Below are 15072 nucleotides of genomic sequence, written 5' to 3'. Positions count from 1 at the left end.
TTTTTAAGCGTCCCTGGTCCCACGCTACGGAGATTTGACACCGGACCCGCGAAACGGTTAGCTTACGTGATTACACGATGCCCCAGAGCGGTACACGCGTTTACAATAGAACGTGCTACGTGTATGTACCGTAACGCTCGTTTCGTTACCGGCAAATTAACCGTGCCCGTTCCGTTCGTTCGAGACCGAAAGGTCGAGTGCAAGCGTCACTTTAAGAGACCGACGAAACGCCAAGTATCCAAGCGGAAGCAGCCTGGGCACCGTAAGATCCTGATTTTTTAATTAAACGCGCTCCTCGAGCTTTCTCTCTCTTTAGTAGTGCCAAACCGAAAGTTCTTTGCTTCGTTCTTCTTAAACTCCCGACGTACTCGATTTCCATTCGATACTGGTCGGATCTTACAGGTTTCGAGTCACGTGCTCACGATGAGATTACAATCTGTCGTACATATCGTGCAAATATTTTTTCTCCACTGTGAGATCAACGACGAGAATTATACAATTACAAGAACGAACAATTTAAATCACACATATTCGATATTACTAAAAACTATTTAACAGGAAGAACATAAAAAAGCAGCGTTCGATGCAGAGTGACTTTCTGCAGTCAAAGTCGAACCTTCTCGATTCCTATTTTCATAATATTCCAAAGAAATGCACGTTCGAGTGGAGGATGATCTTGGGAGAGATCCAGGTTGGTTTCGTTTCGGTTTGGGAAGGTTCTTCGAGGATGATCGGTGAACGACACCGTGGAGAAACACAGAGACGGAAAACGAGGCGTCCAGGAGGCTCGTGTGCTCGGACACGCGCGCGGTTGCGCCCTTTTGATCGTCGTTGCACTTGACCCCTCATCTTTCGACTCCGGTGCCTCTGTGTCCCGGTTCGGGACAATGTCTGTCCTCCGGAACGGAGCAGGTTCCGGCCAATGGCACCGACGTGTTCAACACGTGCCGTTTGACCACTTCGTATTTCGTACCACTTCCTGCTCACTCGTTTCTCCTTCTTCCCTCCCGGCGAGAGAGCCTCGCCGCAGAAGGAAACGACGTATCGCGCATCGCAAAGCGCTGGATCACGCCGAGAGGGTGGAAATTTATCCAAATCCACAGAGTACAAAGTACCGAAGCCACGTATCAACTCATGGACCCTGAGTGGCATAAAATACTATTATATCCATGGGGTGTTAGAAGTTCTGACCTTGTCTTTCGAAATCTTCACTCGAGATTCGTAATCAGCGACCTCGAAAAGTCTAGAATACCTATTCCCGTACAAATAAAAAGACGCCTTCGTAGTTTGGCCAGCTTCCCAATAAAACAGGCCACCGTGCGTCGTGGTGTCATCTTTTATCTAAATTATTTAATCATTACGGCTATTACGAATAAAATTAAACGGAATGGTAATCGCGGAGCGATCTCGGTGGAGTCGAAGAGTAGAATTCAGCAGCAAGGAAAGCGAGAGGATCGTTTTCGTGGCGTTGAAACGCTCGCATTTGCCGATTGATTTCGCCAAGTCTGCGGAATAAGAGAAACACCGCGAGCGGTCCCGAAAGGCGGTCGCGCGAAATCCGCGGCGGGATACGCGTCGCAAAAGCATTCGCCAGGCTCGAACGGTATCGCGATCTCATCGATTTTTTTTCTTTTTTTTTTTGCCACGAGCGACGCGTCGCATAAGCGAATTCCATCGAAGCTCCCGGCGACGTTTCCGATTCGCTGGTCGGATGCATCTTGAAAGACGAGGCAGACGAAGACCAGCCGCGCGAGGAACGCAAAATCGGCGTCATTTGATCCGCGGAGGTCGCGAGATGTACTTACGCGATTCATCCGTGTCTCGTCCACGATTTTCTTCTCTTTTATCGCTGTCACCCACGCAACCCACCCCGCGATGCGTACTAGATTTATACGGATCGAATAGAAAACTATCTGTAAATTTGATATTTTCTCCTGATAAAAGATGACAAGTATTTTTTCCATTCATAGTTGATCGTTATTGCTATAACGTACGAGTACGAGCGGATGCAATTAATCAAAGATAAGATTAAGAACGCGTTGAAGCGTTTCTACGGTCATTTGATGTAATCTCCTCGATGATCTTTGACTGTTTGCCAGCGTTCGAGAAAGTCTCGAATAGCAGTTAATTTCTTGTCGGAGTTGAGCTCTCTATCCGTGTGGAAATCATCCGATGTGTCCCGATTACCGATTCGATCCACACTGCTAATCAAACTTCTCCGTTTAAAGTTAAACTCGTGCAGACTATGAATGAGAATAATAGGAACTCCAATATTTCTGTTTGCTACAATTTGATAAAAAAATATATTAAAATATACACGAGAGTAGGAATAATTTTAAAATCATTTCAAGATCGTGACAGGGGGGGGGGGGATATTCGTATTTTCTGGTATCGGCGAAATCGCGACAGGGGGAATCGTGCGTTTCGTAGGTTCGAATCGTTTTTTTCATCGCTGACATCCGCACGAATCTGTCGCGTAATGCGTGTCACACGTCGCTCGAGGAAAGCAACGGTGCCACGGCCTGACGTATCGTCATTTTGTTATGCGAGGGGCGTCATTTCCTTCTTCCATCGTGAGGCCTCCTCGAGAAGCGACGGGGAAGAAGGAACACCGTCAATTGAGAGCAAGATTTGTAAGCACAGTTTCCGACTCGGCGAGACCCGCCGCGTCTTGAAAACTTAATGCACGGCTGTGCGTTACGACCTTAACGTGGAACGACTTTTGCACCACCCTCTGCTTGAAATATACAGGGTGTGAGGCCACCCCTGGGACAAAATTTTCACGGGGGATTCTAGAGGGCAAAATAAGACGAAAATCAAGAATACCAATTTCTTGATGGAGGCTTCGTTAAAAAGTTACTAACAATTAAATTGAAAAATTTCAAATCGTTCTGGAAAAATTATTTTCGGTTGCGGGGGTCAATTAGAATCATTTTTGGTGAATAGACATACCCACGAAATCTTGCGCATTCTCGAGAAAAAAATTCAGTACGGTCGGAACTTTAAACGTTAATAACTTTTTAACGGAGTCTCCATCAATAAATTGGTATTCTTGATTTTCGTCTTATTTTGGCCTCTAGAATCCCCCGTGAAAATTTTTCCCAGAGGTGGCCTCACACCCTGTATTCTGGGAGATTTAAAGGACAGCGCGAGACACAAAGACAAGATTTAATATTTAAAAATTGATATAAAAAGCCTCCAAAGGACCTTCCTTTCAGTAAATACGCCCATTTGTTATTGTTCTAAAGAGAGTCGCGTCAATTTGTTTTTGATGGAAATTTTTCGATCGTAATAAATAGGAAGATGGACAGAGACTGAAAGTGTAAGAGTGGAATTGGGGGACCTTGGGTGGCTAGAAAATTCAGCGACAGAACGGAACGAGTCGACGCGATTGTCCATTACGCAATACGTTACGCGTTACACGTTAAGTCGAGGAAAAGAGCTGCTCGGACACAGGCATCGTTGGTTTGTTATGCGACGGGCATCATTTCCTTCTCGTGGGCTCCGTGAGAAGAGGAGAAATGACGGAGAACGAAGACCGTAGTCGACAGAACGACGGAACCGCATGCAATTGACGATGCACGCTACGAAATCGTCGAATGGCTCTCCTCGTTTTATCGACGTTCGTGCGAAACGACGTTCAGGCGACTTGCTTCCAAGCAGAGGGACTTAGAAATTTCGTTGCGTTGCTCCTAAGAAACGATGCACGTATTCCGCGTCGTTCGATAGAGCGCGTTACACCCCTGTTGAACGAACTCTATCGATACAGAGAATTACGTCAACCCTCTCTGGGTCGGTATAGACCCCACTATTTTCTCTATTCTCATCACCTAGATTCGATACTTCCTGCATCGTAGCGAATAACACTTTCAAGTCGAGACACTGAAATTTCTGTTACATTGTTAGCAACGCAAATAAATAAAAAAAATAATTTAACATCCATCGGGTCCGATTTACATTTATCTGACTCTGATTCGGGATAACCGTTATTTGTCTTTGGCACAAATTCGTGAAATTTTCTTACGAGATTCGGGACGATTGTACGCTTCTGAAAAATTGCTTGGAGAAGTTATTTTTGGATCTAATCGTTTCTGGTTACGGGTTAAAAAATATCAGGTCTCTGGTGCATCGCGGTAGGTTTCGTCGACGCGCTACAATCCGCGATATATCTCTGAAAGTGTATAAGATAATTAGACAAATAATGATTTAAAAGTTCGTTTCTTCGCCGGTGTACGCGAGATATAAATGATAAATGAGTCGTATCCTGGTTGGGTTTTATCGAGCAACGGGGCGAACGTAATTATTCATTAACTACGACGTTTCGACCGTGAGCGAGTACGGTCCCCTCCGGGCTTCATATTCAACGAAAATTCAATTATCGCGATAATCGGTGCACGGGGAACATTACGGAGGGCATCGATAGAATCTGAGAACGCGAAACCGATCTTGGTGCTAAACGAAACGATAAACAGTCGACGTTACGCGAGAATCGCGGGTGTTGGCGCTTTTCGTAATTATAGGACGGAGCGAAATTGAATCTTTTCTATTGCTAACACGATGATGGACGGATGCGTGGCTCGTGCAGCGTTTAACACTCAGACGATTCGAACACTTGCGGGCATTAATCGGTAAAATATAAATATCTGTATCGATACAGATGTTGTCTAAAGAGATAATCGATGGAATTTCATTAACCCGTGTGCCGTGAGAAATTTTTAAAATTGGAAGTTTAAGCGGACAGCGAACGCGACGAGTGTTAAAAAATTCAAACACTGTCGAAGAATCGAATGCGGACGGTCGATGGTTTTGACAAAGAATTTTCGTCGAATCGGTTTCCGATTACCGCTTTCTTCGCTCGCGAAACGCACACTCCTACGCTCGTGCACGCACACGTGGAACGCGACCTTATCGCGAACCGTTGCCAAGGAAAAGTATTTCGAAATTGCGTAAATCGCGTCTCGTGTGACAGCCGCGGAAACGGGACGCCTGCTATTGACACATCGACGAGATCCAATCGACTCCGAAAGCGTCGCGGAATCGAATTCCACTGCCTCGATTCGTCGATCTTCGCGATTTCGCGCGTAACGCGGTTAATCCTGAACAATGCAGTATCGAATAAAAATTTTAACAAGGAAAGTGGGGGAGGATGCGAGGATTTTTAGAGAATCTTAAAAGGAAGAGCGTTATCTTCGAGAACGGCCGCGATATCGACGTGAAAAATGTTTTAAATCACGCTCCAACGAGAGTGAATTCAATTCCCTAAAATGGCACGACAGAATTATATTGAATTTATTAAAATGAATTGTCAGAGGTGTACGAAGAGCGCGTTAAAGATTTCGAAAAGTCCGCGTCGTCGAAGGAGGAAGAACCGTACGGAAATACATTCGAACGAAAGTTTGTCCAGGAAATCGTACGCGTTCAGTGACCCCGGCTGCAAGTGGCCACTGACTTGCATCCCAAATGCCCGGCAACTCCAAATTTCCGATCCTTCTCTTCCCCTTTTTTTCCTTCGCGCATTCTCCGACGTCGTCGTACGGTGGACAGATCGTCCTGCTTCTCTGAAATTCGGTGCTTTCGTTGGCCATCGAAACTTTATTTACGAATATATTGAAAATATTACGATCAACGATGAGAAATTTATAATAGAAAATGATTGAACGTTCCAAACGATTCGCGAGATCGGTTTCCGGGGTATCGACGGAGATCAGTTCGCGTCGTCACGGTAATGGCCGTCCAGATAAAATTTGCGGATGTTTCTCGTAAGATCGCGTGCCTCCTTCCGCGAAGAAAACTATTAGGCTGGGCTGGCTATCTGCCTACGCGATCGTACGGCTAACGAGCCAATCTGCTCGCGAAATACAAATAGAGTCGATATTTTTTTACCCTTCACGGAAGCGATTTGGCCTCTTCTTCCAAAATATGTTAATATCCAATTTACGAACGTCAAACCATGTGCAACGGATATTTCTCATGGTTTACGAGGGATTAAAAATTTCTATAAAATCGTCTCCCTACGATTTAATAAAATTCAGATGCGATAGAAAGTGAATTTTTTTAACAATCGCGAATGGTGGAGGCGAGCTAACGAGACGGAGGAAACGGGCAGAATCCACCGGAAGTCGTCGTGCCGTGAACATCTCTCGAAGGAGCGTTCCGAGAGCAAGCTCGCATGAGCACAAAGAATTATTACATCTTCGCGGTCTGGTGCACGAGGCTGCGCGTTTAGTCATGCCACGGCCGAAAGTGGACTCTGCGAAAAAGGAGAGAAAAAAAAAACGAGCATAACAGAGGAATCGACGACGAGCGTAACAGGATACGGCGAAATTATCGAGATTTCCTTCCTCGGCCGATGCCACGTGAATTGGACAATTTCGAGTCGCTCGTTATTTCGCTAGGAAGGATCTAATCTAGCCGAGTCTAATGGCTCTTTCGATGTTTGCTGCGCGCGGTTTCATTTCTCCGAGCCAAACAGACTCGAGGATACCAGCTTCGAATTTTTCTTTTACGCGGCGAATTATTTCTAACTGTGGTATCTCGCGCAGACAATCTCCTGCAAAGTTTTGCAACAGCAGATATTTTATTACGAATTAAAGTCTTGAAAGTACTCGAAAGTATTTTACAGATGGTCGAGTTTGAGGACACGCTTCGCTTCGTTAAAAAATGTGCGAACGTATGGTGTGTCGCGCGAATTAGAAAGTTTGGTATCGGTTCTCGATCAACGGGAGAAATACACCAGGGAATATCGAGGTTCTTTCTCTCCGGATAGCCAACGAAATGGTGGAAACGACCACATCATCCAACGTAGCAGGAAGATACGTCGAAGGCATACCGACTTACGAGTTTGTCGAGCGGATGACAAAGGCGTGTTCTTTCGCGGGAGAAGATAATGTACGTTCGTGTACACAGGTGCCAAGAAAAGGCCACGCAGATGCTGTGTCTAATCGTAGGAGGCCTCGTAAGTGGACGAGCGGATACGTATTGTAACAGTAAACTCGACGCTACATCAGACGCGAGACTCCAAGAGCTGCTTTAACTTTACTTTATTCAGAAAATTTCTTGCCTTAAACCCGTTGCTAATCTCTCGAAGCTTCGACGAGGGGCGGTGGCCACAAAATCCGTATAATTTACTCGTTAATTCTCGATAACTGGAAACTGATATATTACATATTACGCAAAGTTCAGAAACTATATCGATCGTTTAGTTCTAACGAGCTAACAAGAGGATCAAAATAAACGTAGAACGGATCGAGGAAATTAATAAATAAAAGTGTCGAGACAATCTTGGAATAGAAAGTGCACACAGTGCACGTCTAAAATAAATGGATTTCTTTCGTTATCCGTTACTCGAGCAGAATTTTGCTCATCTCCGAAAGATCTCTGTTTGCACATCTGTGATCCGCTTGCCTTTCGAGCGCCGACTTATCTTCGCTTTGTTTACGAATTACAGAACCTCCGTCTCTGTTCTTTTCTCTGTCGCATTATCACTCGGATCTTTCAAAGTTTTATCGAATCGAGGCGAATTTCACGCATCTTTCGCGACAGGCGACACCACGAGCCTCTTCATCCGGGCGTCGAACAGATTTCGATCGAAAGATTCGATACCGATACGATCGGTTCTGATAAAACCGCGGAGAAACGGATGGAATTTTTTTTACTTCTCGACTAATCTTCCATTTCGTTGGTAGGCTGATTCCACTGGTTTGCGATACATTGTTCGTCCATCTGCGATACGAATAACGTCCAGATAAAACGTTATTCTCGAACGCCTCAGCGAGTCGACGGTTGTTTCTTTTTTTTTCTTTTACCACGATTAAATAAACCAACCTATCGCGCTATCGCGGTACATGTTCATTAGTAATTTCTTCGCGAGGGTTGCGGGTAGATGGACCACATAGATAATAGGAAGTGGCCGTCCCGAAGACGTCAGAGTTCGCGAAACGCAGTTGCTGAACGTCCCCCTTCCAGGTGTTCCCCATTATATCTGCGTACAATGTGCGTACTCGATACACACCGTGTACGGGGCTCTCCATTTTTCTCTCTCTCTTTTTTTTTTTTTTTCTTCTTTTCCCTTCCACTCTGTACCCTCGCGAATATGTAAAACGCGAGGAAGTTTATTTCTATAGGCGCCACGTCTTTCAGAACGTTTCCTGTTAGACGAGCGATAATGGTCTCGCTGTTACGGGGAGATTTCTTAGCCCGATACACCCATAGCGTAGGGTCCCTTGATTGTTCGAACCGCTTATTAGATCTCTGGAACATCTGGATAATTAATGATACTGCGATTGATCATTTTTTATTGTTCCCGTTGCGTATTGTAAAATCCTCATTAATCCCTCGTTAATGCCGAGACCGCAACAATAAAAGCGCGAGCAGGGAATACGTTGATGCAAATGGCCGACTGGGGGCTTTCCACCTGCGACTTTCACCGTTCACCCTTTCGTTCTTCCTTTTTCTCGAAATTAGGGGAAAGTGGAATTTTCCAAAGTATCCGAGGTATCTCATCTCATCACCCACCTCACTCTCTGCCTATGTGGTCCCAGGCCTGATAGTTTTCGATAAATTCGATTCCCGAGAGGGAACTGGCGCGACGGGCTGGTTGTCGGTGAAAGAGCAGCACGCGATCGGTTCGCTCGAGTCGACGTTGCTCGCAAACAACTGTTTAACAACCGCAAACACGTTGCGCAACCGTTTCGTCCGATACCGAAACCGTCTATCGTCGAGCAATTAAACGTCGAACGCCGTCCAGCTAACTGACATTTCCATATTACAATGTAAACAGCTTTCACGTTCGCCAACGATCGTTCTCACGTGGACAGGACCGACGCGGAGGAACAATAAAATCTATTCGATGAATACAAACTAATCTTTTCCACGGAGAGCGAGAGAGCGCGCGACCGCGACGAACCTCGGAGGCTGCAACGCGCACGTGGGAGACAGGTAGCTCGACTTCCGGTCGGCCGGGACCATTGTACGGGCCACTGCGGACTCTCCAGGCAGCTGACGGCGTGTTACGACGTGCCAGCGTTCCCAAAAACCTGGTCCGTCGTCGATGGTGGATCGATGGACCAAGTGGCCAACTTTGTTGCACAGGACGAAATGCCTGTGACGCACAGTTTCTTCCTTGGTCAAAATGGCCGGTGGTACAGAAAGAGTAAAGAGTAAAACCTGAGGTACCTTCATCGAGCACTAGTTTTCCATCTACCTTATGGTACCTTGGATCCACACCTGTAAAAGGGGTTACCACCGTCACGAGATCTGATTTAGGTGGAATGTTTTCGAAACAATGGGTGCATGCATTATTTGTTAATATAATAGATCTGGAAACTCTGTGGATAAGAAACGAGCCAGAAGTTCTCTAACGAGAAGACGTCGATTTCCATGAGAAACAGCTCATTTCCACGGCTATGCGAAGTACTCGTGCTGATTCCACGTATAGTAGCTTTCTCGTTGAATCATTCCTCTGGTCGAAACGGATGCTTACCGCAATTAATTAGTAGATCGAAGAACTCGCGAAGAGAATCTACCTCGGGGCAAAAGGTCGTCGGAATTAATCGTGAAAGTATCTGAAATATTGTATCTGTTGATACTCGTTCTGATTCCACGTATAGTAACTTTCTCGTTGAATCATTCCTCCGGTAATTAACCCTCGACTGTCCCCTCTGAAGGGACAACCAGCACAGAATTTCGATGTACTTTGGAGGATCGATGGAAATGGGTCAGCCGGTGCGACGACCGCAAAGAATTCGACGTTCGTGGGCTCGGAAGGAAGCTGGAAATTACACCATCCTCTCGAAGGCGCCGAGCATGCGACACATACGCGTAATATATGTAGAATCCGTAGGTATCGTGTGGTAGGGCCTCTACATTTCGTGCATCCCGTATTATGGTCTGCCAACGGCCGGAAGTCGAGCTGCCTGTCTCCCACGTGTGCGATGCAGCCAGCCTCCCAACGTAATGCAACGCAACACGAGTTCAGGTCGTTGTTGCGCACAGGTATACCGCGTTGGACGCGAGGACAAAAGGCACGGACAGCCACGAGGTGTCACAATGTCAAGTGTCTCGTCTTTTTTTTTCCTCTGCCAACGTACGAGAATGCTACACCTCTTCCTACTTCCATCGGGCGAGAAACGATTAAACGACCACCCACGCGAGAGAAGATTGCTAACTTCTCTGATCTAAGATACCTTGAATGTTTGGAGGGAAAAATCGAGCATAGTTTCGCGACGGAAGCGTTTCTGACAGATGGTGTGCACTGCTTTCACCCGTATGGTTTCCCGTGCATCCGCATGAACGACTCCCATGGACAGGTACGCGTTAAGTATCGCGCAGGTTTCCTCGAGATTCTTCTCGTTGGACGAGTTTCGTCAATTCTGACTCGACTGGTCACCTCGGTACGTTGCTCCTGGAATCCTTGGATAATTCTACAACAATAGGGTACTATAATATTTCAACTAGAACGAATACCTGGTTGGTTTGAAAAAAATATTCCTGTCGACGTGTCTTCTTGAGAGAGAAGAAAAGAAGATGTAAAGATCGAAGGGGATTAAGTAATGTGTGGAAGGGAAGAAAGAGGTTCCACAGGAATCTCGCTGCTTTCGATGCTGGGGGACACACGACGGGAGAAGAGAAGCGAAGCGGACCAATGGCCGCTTCTCATTCGTAATTCCAACCGCGTACCGTTCACAGATGAATGAGACTTCGGAAACACGGGAAGCATAAAAAGCTCGCGAGACGATCTGTAATCTGCTCCTCATCTACGTGGAGGCGCGTGAAACGCTGGACGTTCGATTCCCTCACTTGCAGAGTTTTCATGCGATTCCACCGTATCGCGATAGAATTCTGATTGGCATCCCCCGATGATCGAACAATTGATCGATGACGTTTCGATGCACGAGCGTTTCTCGAGGACGTAGAGTTTTCGATAAATATTCACGTTAAATTAGCATAATTAACATAATTTTATATTGAATCGGAATAGCCAATCTGACAGCACTTTTTGTCAAATTGTCGGGGATTTTGGTATAATTGTCAAATTAGAAATAGTTAAAAACAACGTGTCGCCCAGTTGCTTTAAAATGGTAAGAATGGCGATTCTGATGAACGAATACTATTTTCCACGCGACTACAGCCGTCGAAAAGTTCGTTACGAATTTGGTTATTTAACGCGCAACAACCTAGGCCAATATATTCCATTATACTCGAGTTCCTGGAGCTCGTAGGTATCGAATGACCTAACTCTCTCGATATAAACGTGAAAACCTTGAGAGCCTTGGAACGCCGAGATCTTTCACGCGGCGGAAGTTGTACCATTGTTTGGACGAGCAGTAGTAGTAATGTAATCACTATGACTTCGATATAACGCTGTAACAATACAGATTCTTCTAAGAAACTCTTCATCTTCAAAAGTTTTCAAGCCTCTTGGAATCTTTATACCCCGGAGGATCTACGGACGATCTTTGGAAATTAACGATTCACCACTCTCGGCACCGTTCTTTGCTTCCGGTTCGTATCGTGGGATAATTTTTCGTTAACGTCTACGAGACTCGGATTTCGATCGGAAGTTTTCGTCCGATGGCCGATATCGGTGCAATATCTTCGCAGGAACGTGCACTCGCGCGTCTCAAGTTCAGTGGCCCCGAGTAGATGCATAGTAAACTATTCGCATTTAGCATACCGGTGTCGTTAGTCATTTCGAGCCACGGAAAGACAACGGAACACCCTCCGATTTATGAATCGAATTCGCCTTCTTCTAGAAGCCGGAAAGTACCAATTTCTAAAATTGCTCAATCTTGTCGCGAATGACGATCTTGAAATATTCTGCAGGAGGTATTATATTGCGGAAAAGGAACATATCGATATTAAACCTTGCGAATCGAACGTCAGAGGTGAAGAAAATAATTAAGGAATAATAGAAACTACCGAATATATACAATTTTCAAACTCTATTTTATTTCCGTTACGAACGAAATATTGCAATTTAACGCGAAACCTTTTAAATCCGAATTTTTATGTTACGTTTCGAATTTGGTCCTTACTCCAGAAACGAGTGAGAAACAAAGAGACTTTCGGAGCCTAGTAAATCGTGTTCGATTCCGTTCTTGCACCGGGGGCCCACCTCTTGGAACAGTACGTCCAATTGCTGGTCATATTCTAACGGATAACCTACATTCGTGGCGAACTGATACGCTCCACGTGGATTAGCCGGGTCCCTTTCGTATGCAACTTTCGTAGCTTCTTTTCCATCCTGTACACCTTTATCCACGTATCCACGTGAATGCGCGCGTGTACGTACTCGGATATATGGCCCCGTAAGTGGGTCTCGTACCGTTGTCTCTCGCGTTAAGTCAAACGACTGGAAAGAGGAAAAATGTCACCGCGAATAAAAGCGTTCCTCTCGAGCTAATCGCTCGAACCAACCACCCATTCGACAGAGATACGAGAGATTCCTCTTCTCTAACCGTTAACCCATTGACACACTGCTCCATTTTATGAAACTTGTAGTCAAAAGTCGATAACTTGTTCAAGTTTCACAATCAAGTCTTATAAAACAAATCTATCCTCTTTCGTGGCCATTCTGTTCTGTTCTGTTCTGTACCCGAGTAACATAATTAGAATCGACACGTCGAAAGTTTCGAGCCCCGTGACGTCACTCTCTGTACAAATCAAGGGAGAATAACTCTGTGTGTGCGTTTGGTGTATCCATGGGCTACCTGTAGACAGCAGATGGGAGGAACGGGTCGTGTAAATATAAGTACCTGTCTAACCTCCCCATGACAGGCACCTTTCGACCACCCCGCGCCATTATATGCTCATCAACCACTCTTCCATGGGGTTGCGACTTTGTAGCATGTATGTCGTTAATGTACACCGTGCACGCGAGACACCCTTGCTCTCGGCTCGTTACCCATCGAATTTTCCGCTCTTTTTCGCCCGTCCATCAATTTCCTATTCGACTTTTCCGATTGGAACGGTATTCGATCGACGATTTAATCACCGTTTGATTTGCATCGTTGGTATATTCGAAGGCGCACAAGAAAATTATTGTCGATCGTTTTTTGGAACGAGAATAGCTTTCGCGAATCTCGTATTGCGAGCTCCAACGCGAATAACGCGGTTTAATCTGATTCGTCGAACACGATAGGGAGGGTATGACTATTTCTGCGAGATATTAGAGCATTATCTGACAACGAGATATGAAAATATCACCTCTCGTTCGAGGCCTCCAAGATTCTATTCTTGATCTTGGCGAACGATAAACGATCCACCGCGAAGCCGATCGATATCGAGAATGATTTTTTTTACGGTATCCTCGCGGATAAGGGGATCGAACGATCGCTAACATCGGGGAATTTATATTTCACAAACGTCGCCACGAAAATCTTACGATAACTCCATACGTGTCCGTAGCAGAGTTTGGTGGATTTTATTTATGAATTTTCCAGGCTCGTTCCTGTTGGAAAAGTTGGAAAAATTGACGGCACGAGAGATATTTAAGATTTCAATTGCAAGACACGCCAAGCAATAGATGTTTTCTAGTTTCAGAGAATAACTTTTTAACAAAGCCTCCATCGACAAATTGGTATTCATGATTTTCGTCTTATTTTGCCCTCTAGAATCCCCTATTAAAATTTTTCCCACGAGTGGCCGAACACCCTGTATATTTATCGATACCTTTCGTGTTGACGATTACCTTAAAATACGATTTTTCTTTTAATTAGAATATGTATTCGTGCCATTGCATCTGCAATTTTAAATATGGAATCTGACATCCGCCAAATTGACGGCTTCCGTAAATCTAGTGTTAAGCCACTATCGCGTGCCCTTTGAAGCTTAACATCGACTGTCCTGGTTAAGTCGTGTAAGGAAGTAAGAAGTTAGTAATTTACTATTAGGTCTATCCGAAAATTCTGGCCGATTTTTAATTAATATCACGGGGCAGTTACCTCTTCGATAACGAACATCTTCGTTTCGTAACAGTTACTTCATGTTTCTCCTAAATCGTGCGTCAAACGTTTCGACCTTCCACTCGAAGACTGTTCAATATCGGTATTTAATCATTTTCGATAAGGATTTTATGGAGCAAAGCATTAACGTATTACCGCGTTAAAATTGGTCGAGCGCAAACTTTTAAGATTCGATAATCGTAGAAATTGGAAATTGAATGACACAAAAGAATTCCTGCAAAGATGGTTCAACTGAACATGCAATCACGCATAGTTCGAACAAGAACACATTGTATCAGTCGAATCCTCACCTTTCTACGAATAACAACCAACATAAATGAAAATTAAGTGCAGAGGATATCACCGTAACAATAAATTTGATAGAATAAAGCAAAGCACAAGAGCCGAACAGGAGCTCGCAGAAATTCGATAAAAAAGTCAGAATAATAAGAAAAGCTCGTTCGATTTTGTCGAACGTGAAGTTCGGTAGGTAACGTTCGATTTTTATCAAGTTGGAGACTTTGACCTAATCCCGGACCGGATGGACCAACGGTGACATCATCGTTCAAACATGGGCGAGGAGAAGCAAACAAGAGCGATCTAATCGCCAGTCAGCTACGTTATCAGCTACGTGGTTCTACGGAGCGAGAAGTTATTGACGTTGCAGCATCACCGACACTGATTCCAGGACTTTCCTGTGGGAATACCTTATCGCCCCGATTTCTCGTCGTCGAAGAGACGCGGTCGCGTTGACAGGTTTCCGCCCGGAAATCGCGGTCGATGGGCCACCATCCTCTCCCTCGATCCTTTTCCGTTTCGTAACTGGCCGCAATATCCCAGCAGAAATACGAAACACGGACCGTCATCGAACCCTGCTCTCGTCCGGAACACCATAAAACACTGGAACGCAATACTAGAAAATTGTTTAACGCATACGGATCAGAGAAATCGAGGGACCAGATTTGGATAAATAGAACTAAATGGACCTAGGATCGTTTCTCGATCGCCAAACCAAGGTGCTCGCACTTAAACCATTAAGCGTATCTCGTCTCTGATCGTCGTCCCTTGAGCAGTAAACTCCAGCTTTCGTCCGCTAATCTCGAGCATTTCCTAACGTCGCTGGCAATTA

The sequence above is a fragment of the Colletes latitarsis genome, chromosome 8 (genome assembly GCF_051014445.1).
Source record: "Colletes latitarsis isolate SP2378_abdomen chromosome 8, iyColLati1, whole genome shotgun sequence".
In the NCBI taxonomy this organism is placed as follows: Eukaryota; Metazoa; Arthropoda; class Insecta; order Hymenoptera; family Colletidae; genus Colletes; species Colletes latitarsis.
The sequence above is the reverse complement of the archived record's forward strand: the minus strand, read 5'-3'. Positions refer to the sequence as shown.